The following is a 21,514-nucleotide window of genomic DNA, read 5'->3' on the forward strand; positions in this document are numbered from 1 at the left end:
CTACAACTCCGCCTTCAACACCATAATCCCAGCCAAGCTCATATCAAAGCTGCAAAATCTGGGATTTGGCTCCTCACTCTGCAACTGGATCCTCGACTTTCTGACCCATAGACCGCAATCAGTAAGGATAAACAACAACACCTCCTCCACGATAGTCCTCAACACCGGAGCCCCAGAAGGCTGCGTACTTCGCCCCCTATCATGCCCCGATACACACACAACTGCGTGTCAAAATTTGGCTCCAACTCCATCTACAATTTTGCTGATGATGCGACTGCCGTGAGTCAGATCTCAAACAACGATGTGTCAGAGTACAGGAGGGAAACTGAGGATATTCGGCATGTTCATATTGACCCTTACCAACTTTATAGATACACCAGAAAGTATCCTCTCTGGCTACATCACGGCCTGGTATGGCAAGCTGCTCGGCCCAAGACTGTAAGAAACTACAGAGAGTTGTCAATCCATCACGCGAACCCGCCTCCCATCTATTGACTCTGTCTACAGCTTCCGCTGCCTTGGAAGGTGGGCAGCACAATCAAAGACCCTTCCACCTGGATTATTCACTCTTCCAACTTCTTCCATCGGGCAGAAGATACAAAGCTCTGAGAACACGAACTAACCGATTCAAAAACCGCTCCCCCGCTGTTACCAGACTCCTGAATGACCTCCTTATGGACTGAACTGATCTCTTTACACATCTTCTCTACTGAGTAGTACTGCAGTCCTGTGTGCTCACACACTGACTGTGCCTATGTATTTACATTGTGTATTTACGTACGTCCCATGTTTTTTTCATGTATGGAATAATCTTACAAATGAAATCTAGATAAGAGTGAATATTCTGTGCTGCCATTCCGCAGGGCAGGGACTCATTTTAGATACCTGGGGGTGCAGGGTGCTCGGGATTGGTGGGGAGGGGGGGGGCTCCTTTGGTACAACATTTCTAGTTTGGGGGGGGAGGGTGAAAGCTGATCTGGCAAGGAAGGATGGTCTGCCTCCGTCACTGGCGGGTCGGGTACAGACGGTTAAAATGAACGTGTTGCTGCGATTTCTGTTTATTTTCCAATGCCTGCCGATTTTCCTGCCAAAGGCATTTTTGGGAGAGATTGAAGGGATGATTACCTCATTCACATGGGGAGGTAAGGTGCCCAAAATTAGAAAGTTGCTACGACAGAAAGGAAGGCAGGCAGGGGTTTGGGTCTTCAGAACCTGATGTATTATTACTGGGCGGCAAATGTGAAGAAGGTATGGAGCAGGGTCAGAGGGGTTGATTCCCAGTGGGTCAGAATGGAGGAGAGTTTGTGTAGGGGATTGGTATTGAAGGCGCTAGTGATAGCACCGCTCCTGACGGCCCTGGGCAAATACTCAGGGAGTCCGGTAGTAAAAGCTTTGTTGAAAATTTGGAGGCAGTTTCACCAGCACTTTGGGTTAGGGGCAGGGTCAAGGGAAATGCCAATTCAGGGGAACCAAGGATTTGAGCCAGGGAAGTAGGATGGAAATTTTCGGAGATGGGAGGAGAAAGGAATTAGGGCACTAAAAGATTTGTTTCTTCGGGGTCGGTTTGCAGGATTGAAGGAGCTGGGAGCGAAGTATGGGCTGGAGCAGGGGGAAATATTTAGGTACATGCGGGTTCGAGACTTTGCCAGAAAGAAGATACAGAGCTTCCCAGTAGAGCCAGCTTCCACATTGCTGGAGGAGGTGCTGGTGACAGGGGGACTGGAGAAGGGGGTGGTGTCAGTGGTTTACGGGGCTATTTTGGGAGAGGAGAAGGCACCACTGGAAGGGATCAAAGCAAAGTGGGAGGAAGAGTTGGGAGAGGGTATGGAGGAGCGATTCTGGTGTGAGGTGCTCCAGAGGGTGAACATCTCCACCTTGTGCGTGAGGTTGGGGCTGGTACAGCTGAAGGTGGTATATAGAGCGCACCTCACAAGGGCGAGGATAAGCCGGCTCTTTGAGGGGGTAGATGTGTGTGAACATTGCGGGGGGGCCCCGCAAACCACGTTCATATGTTTTGGTCCTGTCCAAAGCTGGAGGATTACTGGAAGGAGGTTTTTAGGGTAATCTCTAAAGTGGTGTACGTGAAACTGGACCTGGGCCCTTGGGAGGCCATATTCAGAGTGTCGGACCAGCCAGGGTTGGAAACGGGTGTGGAAGCAGATGTTGCCTCATGGATCGCCCGAAGGCAGATCCTGGTGGGTGGTGATCAATCTCTCCACCCTGTGCCCTGGCATGACAGGGGGACCTGCTGGAATTCTTGACTCTTGAGAAGGTCAAGTTTGAACTGAGGGGAAGGATGGAGGGGCTCTACAATTCATGGGCATTATTCATTCTGCACTTTTGAGAATTGGATTACATCAAACATTAAGGGGCTTTTGGGAGGGTTGGGGGGAGGCGGACTGTATATGTTAATGGTGACTATGGGTGATTCCTGATTCTTTTTTGTTATTTGTTTATGTTACCATGCGGGCTGCTGTTTGGGGGTTTAGTGAGAGGATGGGTTTGTTGTTAATATGGGGATTGATATTGCATTCGTTACTGATTATTGTTTATTGTTGGTGGGTGGAAATTTGGGAGAAAATGTGAAAAAAGGGGAGAGTAAAAATATTATTTCAAAAATGTATGGAATGATCTGTCTAGACTGTCCGCAGAACAATACTTTTCATTGTACCTCGGTACACGTGACAATAAAACAAGTACAAATACAGCCTGTCCATAGGGCTGGTATCATATTTGACCCCAGATTAGCATCCAATCTTACATTCATCACTAAAACATCATTTAGACCTCCATAATGTTGTCCGACTTCACCCCTGTCTCAGCTAATCTCCTGCCGAAACCCTGATTCATGACTTTATTACCACTAGACTCGATTTTGCCATCACACACATGGCTGCATTCCCATTGTGCTATCCATAAACTTGAAGTCATCCAAAACTCAGTTGCCTGTGCTGTAACTCGTGCTAAGTCCTTTCACCTGATAACCTATGCTGGCTCCTGGTTATGCAATATCTTGATTTTACAATTCTCATTTTTTGTGATTAAATCCCTCTATGACTTTTTCCTCCCTGCCGCTATAATCTCCTCCAACTCCACCGCCCTGCAACATATCTGCACTCCTCTAATTCCGGGATCCTGAGCATCGCCAAGTTTAATAACCCCACTATTGGTGACTGCACTTCCCGTTGTCTAGATCCCAAGCTCTGGAATACACTTCCTGCACCTTTCCACCTCTCGACCCCACTTTCTTCCTTTAAGGCAATTCTGCAAACCTTCCTCATTGACAAAGCCTTTGGTATCTGACCTAATATCTCCTTTTGTGGCGCAGTGTCATATTTGGTTTTATATTGCTCTTGAAAAGCGCATTGGAACATTGAAGTTACTGTTAAAATATTAGTTGTTGTTATTCTTGTTATGTTTAACCACATTCTGAAAGTGAAGACTTTTTCCTCTAATAATAAGAGTTTTGCCTTGAGAAGTTGGAAATGTGGGAACAGACAGGAGATCTGGGGAACTTCTTTAATTGTAAACATTATGCATGATAACAAGGTATCCCTGTCTTCTACTTTAACATCCTTCTGAAAACTTATTGAAACACTCTGTCTATTGTAAGGATCTACTTGTAAATCTTTGTCTGTCATTTGTTTTCCTTTGTAATTTCTATTCTTTTTGTCTTATTTAATTTTTGTATCGGACAATTACCTATATCTTTAAGATGGACTTCCCCTTTCATTTTTTAAGAAAGGAAACCCCCGGCAAGATTTTTCTGGCCTCAGGAAACCCCCGGTAAGATGTGCTACTTGATTTGGCCTCAGTAATGACTTATTTTGATGGACTTGGTTGGCAGCCAATGCGCTACTTCATATTCCCGGGTTAAGTGACTCCCAAGAGGGAATCCGACAGCCTGAGAGCCCTGTCTGAATGTTCCAGCCAGAAGAACTTTGTCAGCAATCTATTTGGTGGTTTCAGCACTCTGCATCCTGGGGAAATAGCCGGCTACAATGATTTCAAAATCTGCGATAAGAATGCTCATCTTTTTTTCTTCCATTTTAATCCCTATCATTTTACCTTTCCCATTTCCTGTATGTCTCTGTCTTGTGTGTGTTTGGGTGGAGGGTCGGATGGTAAAAGTGGGGAGTAATAGATTAGCTGGCCAATATTCCATGATAATCATTGCATGTCTTACCTCTACTGTTGTTACATATGAACAGTTTTTTTGTGTTTCACTTCTAAATATGGTGCCTGTAAGTTATTGTAGCAGTCAAGGGTCAAACTTCATTATTAGTTAATTCATTTGTGTTGGGACTCGGGGGCCTATGAGGCTGGAATTGACCGTGCACGCACCCAGGGTGTTGTTAACACCATCAGTTGGGTGATAATAAACTGTGGTTTGTAGACGTGGGATGATAATTTTCCCTGAATAATTCAGGCGTTAAAGAGCCCCCAAAATAACCAAGGTGGGGAAATGAGTGGAAACACTAGTTCAGCTCATTTCTAGGGCAAGGCACCAACGTAGATCTTGGAACAACTTTTGGAGGATCATTAAGCAACTGATTATCACTTAAGTAGCCTGCTACGCAAATAAGGAGATACATGGGGACAACATCCTAACAGTTTATCAGACTTCACGTGTTTAACCTGGTCAAACGTGTTATACTGTCCCTGCACAGCTTCTGGCTGCACTGCGGCATCTCCCTTTTGCCTGACTGTTTTACTGCAATCTCTGCATTTCTTTAGGCAAAGAGTGGCAACCTTGATTGAGAGGCCATTTCTCTGCCAGCAAATGTCATTCTGCCATGAGTGTCCTCCAGTACTCCTTGTTGGACACATTATTCTTCTATTTTATTATTATTTGATAGGATATTATTTAAATAGAGACAGACAAAAGAATGCTGTGGTACAGAGGGATCTGGGTGTCCATGTGTATGAATCACAGAATGTTTGTATGCGGGTCCAACAAGTAATTAGGAAGGGAAATGGAACACTGGCATTTACTGCGAGAGAGATGGAGGGTAAAAGCAGGCAGGTCTTGCCAGACTTGTGCAGGGAATTGGTGTGACTGCACCTAGAGCACTGGGAACAGTTAAGGAAGGATATACTTGCATTGGAAGCTGTTCAGGCAAAGTTCACTAAGCTGAATGCTAGAATGATGTGGTTACTTATGATGAAAGGTTGAGCAGGTTTAAAAAAATGAGAGGTAATCTTATGGAAACATATAAAATCCTAAGGGGGCTGGATAGAGTAAATGTTGGGAGGATGTTCACCCAATTGGAAAAATCTAGACCCAGGATGTACTGTTTCAAAACGGGGGTCTCCCATTTAAGATGATGAGGAGGAGGAATTTCTTCTCTAACAGGGTCAGAAGCCTTTTGAATTCTCCTCCCAGGGAACAGTGGAGGCTGGGTGACTGAATATATTCAATGGGTTGTGGGCATTACTGGCAAGGCCAGACTTTATTGCCCATCCCTAATTACTCTTGAGCTGAGTGGCTGAGCCATTGCAGAGGGCAGTTAAGAGTTTACCACTTTGCTGTGGCTTTTTACATCAATCAATGATAGCTTCATTAACGAGACCAGCTTCATATTCCAGATTTATTAATTACATTTAAATTCCACCAGCTGCTGTGGTGATTGAACCCATGCCCCCGAAGCCATTAACCTGGACCTTTGGATTCACAGTCCAGTGATATTCTCCTTGCTGATCAAAGGAGGAGGAGCCCTGTGTGTGGTGGATGGAGTTTAGGTTGTGAACAATAGAAGGTGTTGAAAATTTCACTGCCCTCAGTTCTATAAGTGAAATCCATGGACACACATCTTCTTATCTCACTGTCTGCCTTCTTCACACTTCAAGTGCTGGAATACCCATGGGTCTCATATACACAATATTATTGCAACCTCAGGAGCAGGACAAAAAAATGTGACAAAGGGTGGGCTCTTACCGATCAACTATCACAATGCCAGCAGCAGACAGCACAAGAAGGGGATGCTGGTCAGGATGCAGCCATCTAAAGAAGACATCATGGAAGAAGGACACTGACTTGTCACCACATTTTTAGAACAAGAACTAAGCACCTGAAGGTGGCAGGGAAGTCATGTCCATGATGACTGAGGCTGTCCCAAGAAGTGATCACTGAAATATACTGGATTATGCAGCAAGACATGTGGTCACTTTGATTTGGTGGGAACCCCATGCTCGTGGCCCTCAAAGTGATTGCACCACTCTATGTTTTCACCATCAGTGCTTTCCAGGGCAACAAAAGCACCATACGTGGCACATCACAGGCTGCCACATACAGGTACATAAAGGAGGTGATCAATGCCCTCTTCCATCATGCTGATGAATTTATCAACTACTGCACAGATGAGGACAGCCAGGTCTTCCTATCCACTCTATTTCAGCCTCTCTTAATTTTACATATTGCAGTTAAATCTCCGGTCAGCCTCCCCTGTTTAGCCTATCCAATCTCTCTTTGCAACTAAAATTCTCCATTGCTAACAACATGCGCGTAAATCTCCTCCGTATCCTGTCTGGTGCAATTACATCCTTCCTGTTATGTGTTGACCAAACCTACGTGCAGGACTCCAGCTATGGATTAACACGTGTTTTGTACTGTTCTAGCATAACTTCCTTGCTATTATATTCCATCTCTCAGCAAATGAGCTGTCCCAGTATCTTCTTAAACACCTGGGGCTGGATTCTCCATTATTGGGACTATGTCCCCACGCCGACGTCAGAACTATGGAGTTACAAGCCAGAAAAACTGGCGTGAAAGGACCACTAATTCCCAGCCCTGCAGGGGCCGAGCAGGGACCCGGCGTAGATCTAGCAGCTTTTGCTGCAAATAATGGCCCCCGCACTTCTGGGTCGGAGGCCGCGCATGCGCACTGTGGTGGCCTCCTGCAGCCGCGCTGTGCTCCATGGCGGACTTGGACTGCGGAGCTGGACCCTAAAAATAAACACCCCAATCGGCCGCGCGCCCAACCCTGCCCGCCTGCCCAAACATTTCCCGGCTGCCTATAAGACCTCCCCCCGCCCTCTGATCGGCCGGCCCCCGACCAGGGCAGCTGCGGACTGAGTCCGCAGCCGCCACGCCAGTATTCCGACCTGCTGGACCACATTAGATCCACGCCTTTGGGACTTCAGCCATTCGGGGACGGAGAATGGTGGAGCAGGCCTCTGGCCCCAGGTCGGTCCTAGGCGGCACGGCGGCTTTTCGGGGCCCGCAGAATCGGGGAACCGGCGCCAGTCCCGATTCCGTTCGGGAAAATGGATTCTCTGCCCCCACTCCGGCCGCGATTTTGGCATCAGGGTGTGGAGAATCCAGCCCCTTATCTGCCAGTCCTGCTGGCCTCAGATATCTGTGGTATGATGCAATTAGCAATCTTTTTGTTCAGTGGGGACTGTTGTTGGCCATGTTTGAGGGGTTGTTCGCCGCGCGCGGCGGGGGGGGGGGGGGGGGGGAAGGGGAAAAATTTATACAGACTGTAAAACTGTGAGTTGGGGAGTATGTTCCCCAGATTATTTGAATTTTGTACCTCTGAACTTTTAAGAATTCCATCGTGTATTTTATACTGTGTTGCCATGTTTTCCCTCCTAAATACATATCACACTTCTCAGATTGAATTGCATTTGGCACTTCTCTGCCCACCTAACTAATCTATTGATATCTTCCTGCATTCAACAGCTTTTTTACTCACATCAACTACACAATCTGCAAACCTCTTAATCATGTCATATACGTTTAAGTCTAAATCATTGATGATGACAAAAAGTAAGGGTGCTAATACATAACTCTACTAGAAACAGCCTTCTGGTCACAAAGCCACCTTTCACCCATTACCTTTTGCTTGCTGCCCTTGAGTGAACTTTGGATCCAACTTGCACTTTGCCTTGGGTCATATGGCCTTTTACTTTTCAAACCAGAGTACCATGTGGGACCTGGTCAAAAGCCCTGCTAAAAACCATGTAAACCATGTAACGTGTTAACCTCACTGACCTTCTTTGTTGCCTCTTCAAAATATTCTTTGATACCTCTTCAAAATATTCAATCAAGTTAGTCAGACGGGACCTTTGCTTAATAAATCCATGCCTTTTTAAATGACAATTAATGCAATCCCTCAGAATTCTTTCCAATAACCACCACCTAGGTGAGGCAGACTGGCCTTTAATTGTTCGATCAATCCCTTTTTAAACAATGGCTAAATGCAAGCAGTCCACCAATCCTCACCTACAGCCAGAGAAGATTGGCAAATGATAGTCAGAGTCTCCACTATCTATTCCTTTGCTTTTCTAAACAGACTAGGATATATTTCATCTGGACCAGTCAAAGCTATTTATCTACCTCCAAAGATGCTAAATCCTTTAATATTTCCTCTCTATGTTTATTCCATCTAATATTTCACACTCCTCCTACTTAATGTCTGTATCATACCTCTTTATTGTGAAGATAAATGCAAGGTCTTCATTTAGAACTCTGCCCATGTCTTTATCTTCTGTGCACAGGTTACATTTTGGTCCATATAGACCGTGCTCTTCCCTTAATTACTCTCTTGCTCTTTATGTATTTGTAAAACATATTTTGGTTTTCCTTGATTTTACTTGCCAAATGTTTTCATGCTCTGTCTTTGCTCTCTAATTTCATATTTAATTTCATCCCTGCACTTTCTATACTCCTCCAAGTGTTTTACAGTATTTAACTCACAGTATCTGGCCGAAAGTTCCTTATTTTTGTATTATTCTGCTCTCTATATTCTTTGACATCCAGGGTACTCTAGCTTTGGGAATCTAACATTTTGTCACTGCGGGCCAATATCTGTTCGTAAATGTCTCCAATAGCTCTGTTTCTAGTCCACCTTTGTTAAATTACATCTCAGCTTAGTTCAATTGGCCTTTCCCCAATTGAGAACTTTTAAACTTGGTCTATCTTTGTCCTTTTCCATAACTATGCTAAATCTAACTGAATCATGATCACGAATGCCAAACTGCTCTCCCACTGATAAGCCGTTCACCTGCACAGATCAATTCCTTAAATCAAACCCAGAATTGCCCCTTCTCTTCTTGGACTTGCTATGTACTTGCAGAAGAGAGGTTTTCTGAACATATTTTTAGAGTGCTGCAGTCTGTACAGTGTTAACATTGGTTCTATCCCAGCTAATATTAGGGTTGTTGAAATTTGTTCCTATTACTTCCTTGTAGTTTTTGCACTTCTGAGAGACCTGCCTACACATTTGTTTTTCTAACACCCTCATACTGTTTGTCTATAGTACACCCCAATGGGAGGGTTTAAACTAGTTCAGTAGGGGGTTGGGAACCTGAATTGTAGCTCCAGTATACAGGAGGTTGAGAGTAGTGAAGTCATGAGTAAGGATTCAAAGTTGCAGGAGTGTACCGGCAGGCAGGAAGGTGGTTTAAAGTGTGTCTACTTCAATGCCAGGAGCATCCGGAATAAGGTGGGTGAACTTGCGGCATGGATTGGTACCTGGGACTTCGATGTTGTGGCCATTTCGGAGACATGGATGGAGCAGGGACAGGAATGGTTGTTGCAGGTGCCAGGGTTTAGATATTTCAGTAAGCTCAGGGAAGGTGGTAAAAGAGAGGGAGGGGTGGCATTGTCAGTTAAGGACAGTATTACGGTGGCAGAAAGGACGTTTGATGAGGACTCGTCTACTGAGGTTGTATGGGCTGAGGTTAGAAACAGGAAAGGAGAGGTCACCCTGTTAGGAGTTTTCTATAGGCCTCCGTAAAGTTCCAGAGATGTAGAGGAAAGGATTGCAAAGATGATTCTGGATAGGAGTGAAAGTAACAGGATAGTTGTTATGGGGGACTTTAACTTTCCAAATATTGACTGGAAATGCTATAGTTCGAGTACTTTAGATGGGTCCGTTTTTGTCCAATGTGTGCAGGAGGGTTTCCTGACACAGTATGTAGATAGGCCAACGAGAGGTGAGGCCATATTGGATTTGGTACTGGGTAATGAACCAGGACAGGTGTTAGATTTGGAAGTAGGTGAGCACTTTGGTGATAGTGACCACAATTCGATTACGTTTACTTTAGCGATGGAAAGGGATAGGTATATACCGCAGGGCATGAGTTATATCTGGGGGAAAGGCAATAATGTTGCGATCAGGCAAGACTTAGGATACATCGGATGGAGAGGAAAACTGCAGGGGATGGGCACAATGGAAATGTGGAGCTTGTTCAAGGAACAGCTACTGCGTGTCCTTGATAAGTATGTACCTGTCAGGCAGGGAGGAAGTGGTCGAGCGAGGGAACCGTGGCTTACTAAAGTAGTTGAATCACTTGTCAAGAGGAAGAAGGAGACTTATGTAAAGATGAGACGTGAAGGTTCAGTTAGGGCGCTCGAGAGTTACAAGTTAGCTAGGAAGGACCTAAAGAGAGAGCTAAGAAGAGCCAGGAGGGGACGTGAGAAGTCTTTGGCAGGTAGGATCAAGGATAACCCTAAAGCTTTCTATAGATATGTCAGGAATAAAAGAATGACGAGAGTAAGAGTAGGGCCAGTCAAGGACAGTAGTGGGAAGTTGTGCGTGGAGTCCGAAGAGATAGGAGAGGAGCTAAATGAATATTTTTTGTCAGTACTCACGCAGGAAAAAGACAATGTTGTCAAGGAGAATACTGAGATACATGCTACTAGACTAGAAGGGCTTGAGGTACATAAGGAGGAGGTGTTAGCAATTCTGGAAAGTGTGAAGATAGATAAGTCCCCTGGGCCGGATGGGATTTATCCTAGGATTCTCTGGGAAGCTAGGAGGAGATTGCTGAGCCTTTGGCTTTGATCTTTATGTCATCATTGTCTACAGGAAGAGTGCCAGAAGACTGGAGGACAGCAAATGTTGTCCCCTTGTTCAAGAAGGGGAGTAGAGACAACCCCGGTAACTATAGACCAGTGAGCCTTCCTTCTGTTGTGGGCAAAGTCTTGGAAAGGTTTATAAGAGTTAGGATGTATCATCATCTGGAAAGGAATAATTTGATTAGAGATAGTCAACACGGTTTTGTGAAGGGTAGCTCGTGCCTCACAAAACTATAGAGTTCTTTGAGAAGGTGACCAAACAGGTGGACGAGGGTAAAGCAGTTGATGTGGTGTATATGGATTTCAGTAAAGCGTTTGATAAGGTTCCCCACGGTAGGCTATTGCTGAAAATACGGAGGCATGGGATTCAGGGTGATTTAGCAGTTTGGATCAGAAATTGGCTAGCTGGAAGAAGACAAAGGGTGGTGGTTGATGGGAAATGTTCAGCCTGGAGTCCAGTTACTAGTGGTGTACCACAAGGATCTGTTTTGGGGCCACTGCTGTTTGTCATTTTTATAAATGACCTGGAGGATGGCGTAGAAGGATGGGTGAGTAAATTTGCAGCTGACACTAAAGTCGGTGGAGTTGTGGACAGTGCGGAAGGATGTTCCAAGTTACAGAGGGACATAGATAAGCTGCAGAGCTGGGCTGAGAGGTGGCAAATGGAGTTTAATGCAGAAAAGTGTGAGGTGATTCATTTTGGAAGGAATAATAGGAAGACAAAGTACTGGGCTAATGGTAAGATTCTTGGTAGCGTGGATGAGCAGGGAGATCTCGGTGTCCATGTCCATCGATCCCTGAAAGTTGCCACCCAGGTTGAGAGATTTGTTAAGAAGGCGTACGGTGTGTTAGCTTTATTGGTAGAGGGATTGAGTTTCGGAGCCATGAGTACATGTTTCAGCTGTACAAAATTCTGGTGCGGCTGCATTTGGAGTATTGCATGCAATTCTGGTCGCCGCATTATAGGAAGGATGTGGAAGCATTGGAAAGGATGCAGAGGAGATTTACCAGGATGTTGCCTGGTATGGAGGGAAGATCTTATGAGGGAAGGCTGAGGGACTTGAGGCTGTTTTCATTAGAGAGAAGAAGGTTAAGAGGTGACTTAATTGAGGCATACAAGATGATCAGAGGATTAGATAGGGTGGACAGTGAGAGCCATTTTCCTCAGATGGTGATGTCTCGCACGAGGGGACATAGCTTTAAATTGAGGGGAGATAGATATAGGACAGAGGTCAGATGTGGGTTCTTTACCCAGAGAGTAGTAAGGACGTGGAATGCCCTGCCTGCAACAGTAGTGGACTCGCCAACATTAAGGGCATTTAAATGGTCATTGGAGAAACATATGGATGATAATGGAATAGTGTAGATGGGCTTTAGAGTGGTTTCACAGGTTGACGCAACATCGAGGGCCAAAGGGCCTGTACTGCGCTGTAATGTTCTATGTTCTAATTGTCTAATTTTCATTCTTTACTTAAACCCATAAGGTCCCATTGATGATCCTTCCAGCATATCAATCTTCTTCTTGGTTGTAATTATTTATTTAGTCAAGAGTGCAAACCCATTCTTTTATCCTCCTATCGCATCTGAAAATCGCATAGTCAAGAATGCTGAGTTGCTATCCCTTTCCTTCTTAAAGCCTTGTTTCAGCAATACAATGATATCTCACTTCTAAGTGTCTATTTTGCTCCCTCAGCTCATCTGCATAATTTACCAAACTTCTTGCATTGAAGTATATACCATTAATCTCTGAACAACTCCTTTGTTGTGCATTTTCTAGTATTTGTTTTGTCTGCCTTCTGTATTGTCTTACTAAGTTGCTGTCTTCCACTTCCTGATTTTCTTCCCATCTCTTTGCTAAACCCCCCAACAGCATGCACAAAGCTCCCCATGATGGTATTGATCCTGATCCTGTTGAAGTTGGACCCGTTTGCCTTGTACAGGTCTCGTCTTTCCCAGAACAAGCCCCAATGTTTCTGACAACTATAGCTCTCCCTGTATTATCATATATCCAGCCACACATTCATCTGCTTTATCGTACTATTTATGTATTTGCTCGTGCATGTATTCACTGTGAGTAATCTGGGAATTACTACATTCGAGTTCCTCCTCATTAATTTCTTTCCTAGCTCGTTGAACGTCTCCCGGCAGAGCCTCAGCTCCCTTTCCACCTATATCATTGGTAACAATATGAACCATGACTTTTGGTTCACCTTCCCTCTAACCCCTCAGAACGTTCAGTGGCTGCTACATGAGGTCCTTGAGCATGGCGACAGCAAAGTAACATAGCATCCTGGAATCCCACCTCTGGCTGCAGAAATGCCTGTCTATCCCATAAACTATTTAATCCCCTATCATTGTTGCTTTTGTGGCCATCCTCACCACCGCACCCCACCCAATGCCACCTTCCTGCCTACTGTACGGTTGGGTCACCCATATTACCTTGAACTTGGTTTTGGCTGTATCCGCCAGAGGAACCATTGCCCTCACTAATATTCTGAACTGAAAGTAAAATCTACTCATGTACATCAGGACGTGTATTCAACGGGACTGGTGTCCTGCCAAGCCTCGATTTATTAGACCACTGCTTCATTTTATCAGAAATAAACTTAAGACTTGTCCCTAATCTGGTCAAAAAATAATTAATTAAAGTTTATGCATTCAATTAACTCAGCTAACTTTTCTTCAATTTAAAAAAATAAATGACTAGTTCTAGTTTAAGTTTTAATGATCTTGAAATAAATGATTCCCGTACACTGAGCATCACTGAGTGTTTTTCCTCCCCTCTGGTTCATTGCTCTCTGATACAATTCTGCTATTATTCTGTCTAATTCCTTGGGATTTCTCCTGAGACGTTCTTCACTCTCCCTGCTACTCAGCTTTGATTTAAATCCTTGGGACTACTTCTGCAATGCTCCTCGCTGTCCCAATTCTCCAAAGAACATCTATCCAATAATCCCAATTCCTGGTTCTTTCATCATAACTTTTTTTTATCTTGATATATTTATCTAATTCCCTTTTAAATGTTGCCATTGGACGTGTTTTTGACAATCACTTTAAATCTGTGTCCTCTGGGGTGGCATGTGGCGCAGTGGTTAGCACTGGGGCTGCGGCGCTGAGGACCCAGGTACGAGACCCAGCCCTGGATCACTGTCCGTGTGGAGTTTGCATGTTCTCCCCATGTCTGCGTGGGTTTCACCCCCACAACCCAAGGATGTGCAGGTTAGATGGATTGACCACGCTAAATTGCCACTTAATTGGGAAAAAAAAATAATTGGGTACTCTAAATTTATAGGAAAATAAATAAATGCGTCGTCTGATCTCCAACTTTTCTGCCAATGCAAAACAGTTTCTTCTTATCTACTCAATCAAAACTGTTCATGATTTTGAAAACATCTATTAAATCTCGTCCTAACCTCCCCGCTCTATGGAGAATCACCACAGATTCTCCAATCACTCCACACAACTAATATCAGGCAACCCTGGTCTCACTATGGTATATCTCATTTGTACCCCTCTAAATCCTTGGCTTCTTCCTGTGGTGACCAGAATTGGACTAAATGGTCCATTTGTAGGCTAATAAATGATTAATAAAGGTTTGTTTATGTCTTAATTTTGTACTTTATGTCTCCAGCACTAACACCAAGGATCCTATATGCTTTTTAACAACTTGCCTGCCACTTTCCAAAATTCCTGTACATCCAACCCTGGCTTCTCTGTTGTTGGCTGCACCCTCTTTAAAATGGGACCATTCCATTTAGACTATGTCTCCTCATTCTTCTTACCAAAATGTTCCAGCTCACATTTTCTGCATTAAACATATCTTTGTCCTCAGCAGGTCTCAAGCTCTCTGAAATCCACGTTTCTTGCACAGTGCATATGGAATCTTAAATGTTAACTATATCTCTGAGTTTCATGTCATCTGTGAATTTTGAAATTATGCCTTGTATCTTCAGTCTAGATCATTTATATATATCAGAAAAGAGCAATACGTCCAACAGTTACCTCTGAAAAACTGATCACAACTCCGCTCCACCATCTGACCCTTAGCCAATTTTGACTCCGTGCTGCCACTATTCCTTTTAATCCCACAGAATTCAATTTCGCGAACAAGCCTATCATTTGGTACTTTGCAATCACCTTTTGTAAGTTCATCTGCGGGATTCTCCATCGGCAGTATCCTTCGGTCTGCCGACAGCGCACTCACGCCTGCGGGTTTCCCGAGTACCACAATGAGAAACCCCATTGGCCGGCTGCGAGAACGGAGAATCCCGCTGCTGGCAGGGGCGCAATGTGCCAGGAAATGGGGCTGGCGGGATGGAGAATCCCGCCTCATATATCCAACATCTACCTGTCCTAACTCACTACTCCCATCAACACGTCCTAGTACTTACAACAGTGGTTAGCACTGTTGCTTCACAGCACCAGAGACCCGGGCTCGATTCCCGGTTTGGGTCACTGTCTGTGCGGAGTCTGCATGTTCTCCCTGTGTCTGTGTGGGTTTCCTCGGGTGCTCCGGTTTCCTCCCACAAGTTCTGAAAGACGTGCTGTTAGGTGAATTGGACATTCTGAATTCTCTCTGTGTGCCTGAACAGGCGCCAGACTGTGGCGACTAGGGGCTTTTCACAGTAACTTCATTGCAGTGTTAATCCCTCTCCCCCAATGTAAGCAGGGTGTAATATCTTCTGTTTGAGGGTGAAAATGCCAGTCCCTTTGTTACTGAACAATAATTCCATATCAGAATCTCTACAAGCAGATGTCTTCCTTCTCCCCTGTCTCTCATTGAGACACAAAGTCACTGATTCAATAAAAAAAGTACTTCCATTGATCTGTGATAATCAATTAAATTGTTTTTACATGTTTCAGTTCCATTGTTTTAGGAAAGCTGTTACCTAGAGGCTATGATAATACCTAACCTTGGCAAGACAGTGTCTCCAATGTGGTGAATGTGTAAACACCGAAGAGTTCTCCTTTCAAAGCCCAGGGATTGAAGAATACATTGAGAGGCGGTAGGGCCATTGCTGGTGAAGCTCTCTAACCCCCTCATTGCAAACTGAGTCATATTCCCACAGTCGGGGGACAATGAGGAGGGAGATGGAATGAATAGCCAATGCAAGTTCCAGCTTGTGGCATTAATCTGCTGGATCTAACTGGTGTACATTCACCCACAGAAAAACAGAAAATACTGGACAATCTCAGCAAGTCTGACAGCATCTGTAGAGAGCGAACAGAGCTAACGTTTGGAGTCTGGGTGACTCTTTGTCATAGCTAGAGAGGACTGGAAAAGGATAGGATTTATATTGTTGGGGGGGGGGGGGGGGACAGTTCCCAGTCTAGTCCTCACATGAGATCCCAATCTGCTGACTAGCCCGAGAGTCACCACGCGTGTGTGGACGATTACATTGACAGATAGTTTCAGTACACACTGTCCCTCTCCCCTGCTGACTCTGCAGCCTGTGTGTCTGTCTCTCCCCCAGTATTCTCAATCTCCTGCATCTCCCTGTCCGAACTCACTTTCCCCTCACTTAACCGCCGCCTGCTTTTCATTCTTTGCACGTCTCTTCGATAGAATTGTATATATTTTTTAAATAAAGAAGAAGTTCCTTTTCACCGGCTGTGAAGTGAGTGGTCAGTTGGGAGTGCACAGAGGGTTCCCGGCTGACATGTGTGCAGTGGGTTGTGTGTGTGTGTGTGTGTGGGGGGGGGGGGGGGGTGCAGGCTTTGTCTGTGTCTGTACACCTGGGGGGTAGGGGCAGAGGGAGAGGGGAGTGGGGGGATTCATTGCAAAAGCAGGAGAGACGAACAGGCTCTCAAATACATCTGACAGGAAACTGACCCCGTTGAGCAGAGGGCAGCCTGGAATGAAGAGACGGAGTGGCGCTGAGGTGAAGAGGGAGGGGGTGACCCAGAGCCTTGGAACGGTTTGTGGGTGTATGGGAGAGATCCAGAGAGGAGGCAGGGGCCCGCGAAGCGGAGCGCCGTGAGCCATTCGCCACCATTGAACATGGGGAGGGCAGGGATCAGTGCAGTTGGGCTTCCTCATGCACGCTGAGCTGACAAGGCAGCATTTAAATAAACCCACTGGGCAAGCAGAGGTGTGCATTCCGAATGTGAAACAAATAGCAGATGGACTGTGACTGTTAGCCAGGGAGAGGAATCGAGCCCTCTCCATCGCCACCCCCCCCCCCCCCCCCCTGTGAAGATTGTCTCTCGCTGCTCCACTGCTGAACATGGAACCGCGCTTTGCAAAGCTGCCCCTTCGCGCTCGGCAGCAAACTTTAAAGGAATCCGCACCATTATCCACCACTGAGATAGATCTGCACTAAAGCCGCTTTGAATATCCAGCTCTAATATCAAAAGATTGCTATTCGACGAAGGTAGAATGGATTTAAAACTCACCTCTTACTCTTCTTTCAATTCTCTTCTTTTCTCTCTGTGGTCAATTCAAACAATGTTCTGAGATTGAAATCGTGCTCCTTTCGGATGAGGTTTCCTTTGTGTGTGCGTGGAGAGTGCAGTGTGAACCTGTCAGCAGTGAAGCCTCAGGAGGTGCCCGCCGTCAGTGGAAGGTGCAGAGAGGCTGCCTGCGGCTCCAGCACACCGTGTTGGACACAGTGTTGGTGCTGCTGGCTCTGACCAGTGTGTGCTGCGACCGCCTGGCTCGGAGTGGCTTTGCGTTTTGCTCAGCGCTGGGGTGGCACTGTTAAAGGCTGGAGGAGAGCTGGCCACACACAATTCTCTCTGACATCACGTACACACAGAGCTGGTTCCCCTGTAAAAACCCTTCTCTCAAAAACGCCAACACATTCACCATCTGCCACACAGCGTTAAGAGCTCTTAGCACCGAGAGGCTCACTCCACTTCTCCCTCCATACTCTTAAATTCCCACTTTGATTTATTTCGCCGTATTGCTGGCCGACTTTATTCTCATTCATTTATTTCCACACTTTCGATTATATATTTTTTAAACACGCTACCCAGCCGGACGCACAAATGTGTAACAAAAACAGAAAATACTGGACAATCGCAGCAGGTTTGACAGCATCTGTGGAGAGAGAAGGGAGATAATGTTTAATCTAGATAACAAATCTGGAATACTTGACATGGTCAGATAGGCAATTCAATTATCTTCCACAGTCTGGGATTGGTGATCTCTATCTAGCTATCTGTTTATCAGATACTCTGGGCATCATTCTCCGACCCCCCCGCCGGGTCAGAGAATGGCCGTTGGCCGCCGTGAATCCCGCCCCCGCCCCCGCCGAAGTCTCCGAAGGGAGAAAAGTCGGCGGGGCGTTAATGGCGCCGCTGCCGCGGAGAATGTCATGGGTCTGCGCAAGGCAGCCGATTTTCGGCCTGCCGATATTCTCCCTTCCGGATGGGCCGAAATCCCGTCGACGTGATGACCGTTCACGTCGACGTGAATCAAACCTCCTTTTCATCGGCGTGACCCGGTGCTCCAGGCTCACGCCGACCAGCGAGGAGGTGAGTGACGGCCTGGGGGGTTGGCTCTGGGCAGGAAATGGCGTGGCCGCAGACTGATTGCGTGAGGAGAGGTGTGTCTCGGCTTGTGTGTGTGTGTGTGTGCGGCGGGGGGGGGAGGGGGGGTGGTTAGAGTAGGCTGGGCTCCGGGGGAGTGCCGGGAGGGGGTCCGTGCCAGGGTGGAGGTTGGGGGTTGGGGGGGGTCCGTGCCGGGGTGGAGGTTGGGGGGGAGGGTCCGTGCCGGGGTGGAGGTTGGGGGGGGGGTCCGTGCTGGGGTGGAGGTTGGGGGTTGGGGGGGGTCCGTGCTGGGGTGGTGGTTGGGGAGGGGGTCCGTGCCGGGGTGGAGGTTGGGGGGGGGGGTCTGTGCCGGGGTGGAGGTTGGGGGGGGGTCCGTGCTGGGGTGGAGGTTGGGGGTTGGGGGGGGGTCCGTGCTGGGGTGGAGGTTGGGGAGGGGGTCCGTGCCGGGGTGGAGGTTGGGGGGGGTCCGTGCCGGGGTGGAGGTTGGGGGGGGGGTCCGTGCCGGGGTGGAGGTTGTGGGGGGGTCCGTGCTGGGGTGGAGGTTGGGGGTTGGGGGGGGTCCGTGCTGGGGTGGAGGTTGGGGAGGGGGTCCGTGCTGGGGTGGAGGTTGGGGGGGGGGTCCGTGCCGGGGTGGAGGTTGGGGGTTGGGGAGGGGGTCCGTGCCGGGGTGGAGGTTGGGGGGGGGGTCCATGCTGGGGTGGAGGTTGGGGGTTGGGGGGGGTCCGTGCCGGGGTGGAGGTTGGGGAGGGGGTCCATGCCGAGGAGGGTGATGGGAGGGCAAATGAGTTGGTCCACCTGGCCAGGTGCCAGCCTCCAACAGTTGGACCCATGCGGTCCATGCCACATGGCTGGGGGGAGGAGGGGATATGGGCAATGATGACATGTCGTCGTTCCCCTCCCCCCCCACCAGGCCGTCATGTTTTCAGACCATCCAGCGATGTTGGCCGCCGTGGTGGCAGCCGCTCATGTCTATGTTGCCCTGGATGAGGAGGAGGAGGAGGAGGAGGAGCGTGCCAGAGAGGCGGCGCAGGCTGCCGCAGAGGGGCAGGCGGCAGCCGCCCAGGCTGGAGGGACACCTGACCGACAGGACGAGGAGGGGGAGGAGGACGTCGCGGCCCCACGGCAACGGAGGCACCCGAGGGCGCCCCGTGTGTACCGGCCCCGGCAGTCATACCAAGACCTCACGGACCGGGAATGCAGGAGGAGACTCCGGATGAGCCGGGAAACCGTGGCACACCTGTCACCGCGTGGCACTGGCGGGGGACACCCTCTCCCCGTGTCCGTCAAGGTTACGGTGGCCCTGAACTTTTATGCAACGGGGTCATTCCAGGCACCGAGTGGGGACCTGTCCGGCATATCGCAGACATCGGTGCACCGGTGCATCCGGGCAGTGACAGATGCCCTTTATGCCATGGCGCACCGCTACATCCGCTTCCCCGTGGACCGGGCCAGCCAAGATGCCCGGGCCGTGGGCTTCTCTGCCGTTGCCGGGTTCCCCATGGTCCAGGGCGCGATCGATGGAATGCACGTCGCCGTGCGGCCACCTGCAGATAACAGGGCCGTGTTCACTAATAGGAAGGGGACCTATTCGATGAACGTACAGGTGGTCTGCGACCACCGCATGATGATCCTGCACGTCTGCGTCCGTCACCCAGGCAGTGTACACGACTCATTCGTGTTGTCGCGGTCATCCATCCCCGGCATGTACGAGGGACGCCATCCCCGGCTGAGGGGCTGGTTGCTGGGTGACAGGGGCTACCCATTGCGATCGTGGCTGATGACGCCTATACGGAGGCCACGCAATGAGGCGGAGAACCGCTACAATGATGCCCATGTAACGACAAGGGGAGTGATCGAGATGTGCTTTGGCGTGCTGAAGATGCGTTTCAGGTGCCTGGTCCTCTCTGGGGGCGCCCTCCAGTATCGGTCATATAGGGTCGGCCGCATCATTGTGGTGTGCTGCGTCCTGCACAACATAGCCCAGCAGAGGGGCGATGTGCCGCAGGCAGAGGAGGGCGGAGTGGAGGAGCAGCAGGAAGAGGCGCAGTCCTCCCCAGATGAGGGGGATGGGGGCAATGGTCAGGGCAGACGGGGTAGACACAGGCGGGTGGCTGTCCACCGTTACCGGCTGGCCCAGCGGGCACGGGACAGACTGATAGCCGCCCGCTTCACTGACTAGATGGGCGTGGAAATCGGGTAGTATGGCCACAGACCACACACCATGGCAACAGCCGACCACCCACACCCCCCACCCATCCACCCACCCAGCACCCTCACCCCCCTCCCCAACCCCAAACACCCCACCCGCATGCACACCAGCCCCCCCCCCCCCCCAATTGCCGATCCACCGGCGGCACAACGGGCCGGGCTCACCCAGTTGCGGGTGGACGCGTGTCTATCGCAGGCCATGGAGGATGATGACAACCCGCCCTGCGATGAGCTCCTGGCTCTACATCGTTGGACTATGTCTGACCCATGGCCACAGTACCACCATCCACCCGGACCATCCCTGCATGCGGCTGTGACACTGCAGCGCACGGTCCCGTCCTCTGCCCGGGGGATGTTGATGGCGGCCCAGGGAGAAGGGGGCAGACTCACCTGGGGCTGAGGTAAGACCACCCGTCACACACACACTTGCGCTCAACGTACATGACACGCCCGCACACTTTGGACAGAGCACAAAGGCAGCTTCGGTAGGTGTAACATTGACTTTAATAACCAAAGGAGTTCATGCACGTGCCCTAGCCCCTAAAACTCATCTGTGCCCTGCACCCGTGCCAACTTACTCAGTGTCTAATTGTTTGGCCTTACGGGCCCTTTGACTACGTCTACGTGGTTCCCCAGACGGTACAGCAGAACTGGAGGTGGACTCCTGTGATTCCTGCCCTCTGACACTGGATCCCTTTGGCGGCCGTTTCCTGGGGCGTCCTGGCCTAGATGGGCCAGGCTGCGGCCCGGGCGACTGGGATGGCGAGCTGCCAGCCTGTCCTGCCCGTTGCCCACCCGATGCACCTGGGACGGAAGGGGGGGAGTCCGAGGTGTCGCGGTGTACCGGGACCTCCCCTACAGAGGGAGCCGGGACGGACCACACCACCTCCTCCTCCCTCGGGGTGCCCGATGGCCCCCAGGCCTCTACATGGGTAGGGGATGCGAACGGACTGGCCATCCGACGCGCCCCCGACATCTGGCGCTGCCAGTCCTGGAGGCCCGTGC

General features: G+C 48.7%; 1 protein-coding gene across 2 annotated transcripts in view; it reads right to left on the bottom strand.

Annotated features, from left to right (window-relative positions):
- The window catches only part of LOC140430970 (excitatory amino acid transporter 2-like), a 654,025-nt gene extending 636,455 nt beyond the window's left edge, over nucleotides 1-17,570 (bottom strand). Inside the window, exon 1 of one of the 2 annotated variants that reach the window (XM_072518820.1) lies at nucleotides 17,204-17,570. The gene's annotated coding sequence lies outside the window, so the exon portion shown is untranslated. The remainder of the gene's footprint in view (nucleotides 1-17,203) is intronic. The other variant, XM_072518819.1, reaches the window with a different exon arrangement.
- Between the last annotated feature and the right edge of the window lie 3,944 nt (nucleotides 17,571-21,514).

Source organism: Scyliorhinus torazame, chromosome 10 (assembly GCF_047496885.1).
Source record: "Scyliorhinus torazame isolate Kashiwa2021f chromosome 10, sScyTor2.1, whole genome shotgun sequence".
NCBI classification, from domain to species: domain Eukaryota; kingdom Metazoa; phylum Chordata; class Chondrichthyes; order Carcharhiniformes; family Scyliorhinidae; genus Scyliorhinus; species Scyliorhinus torazame.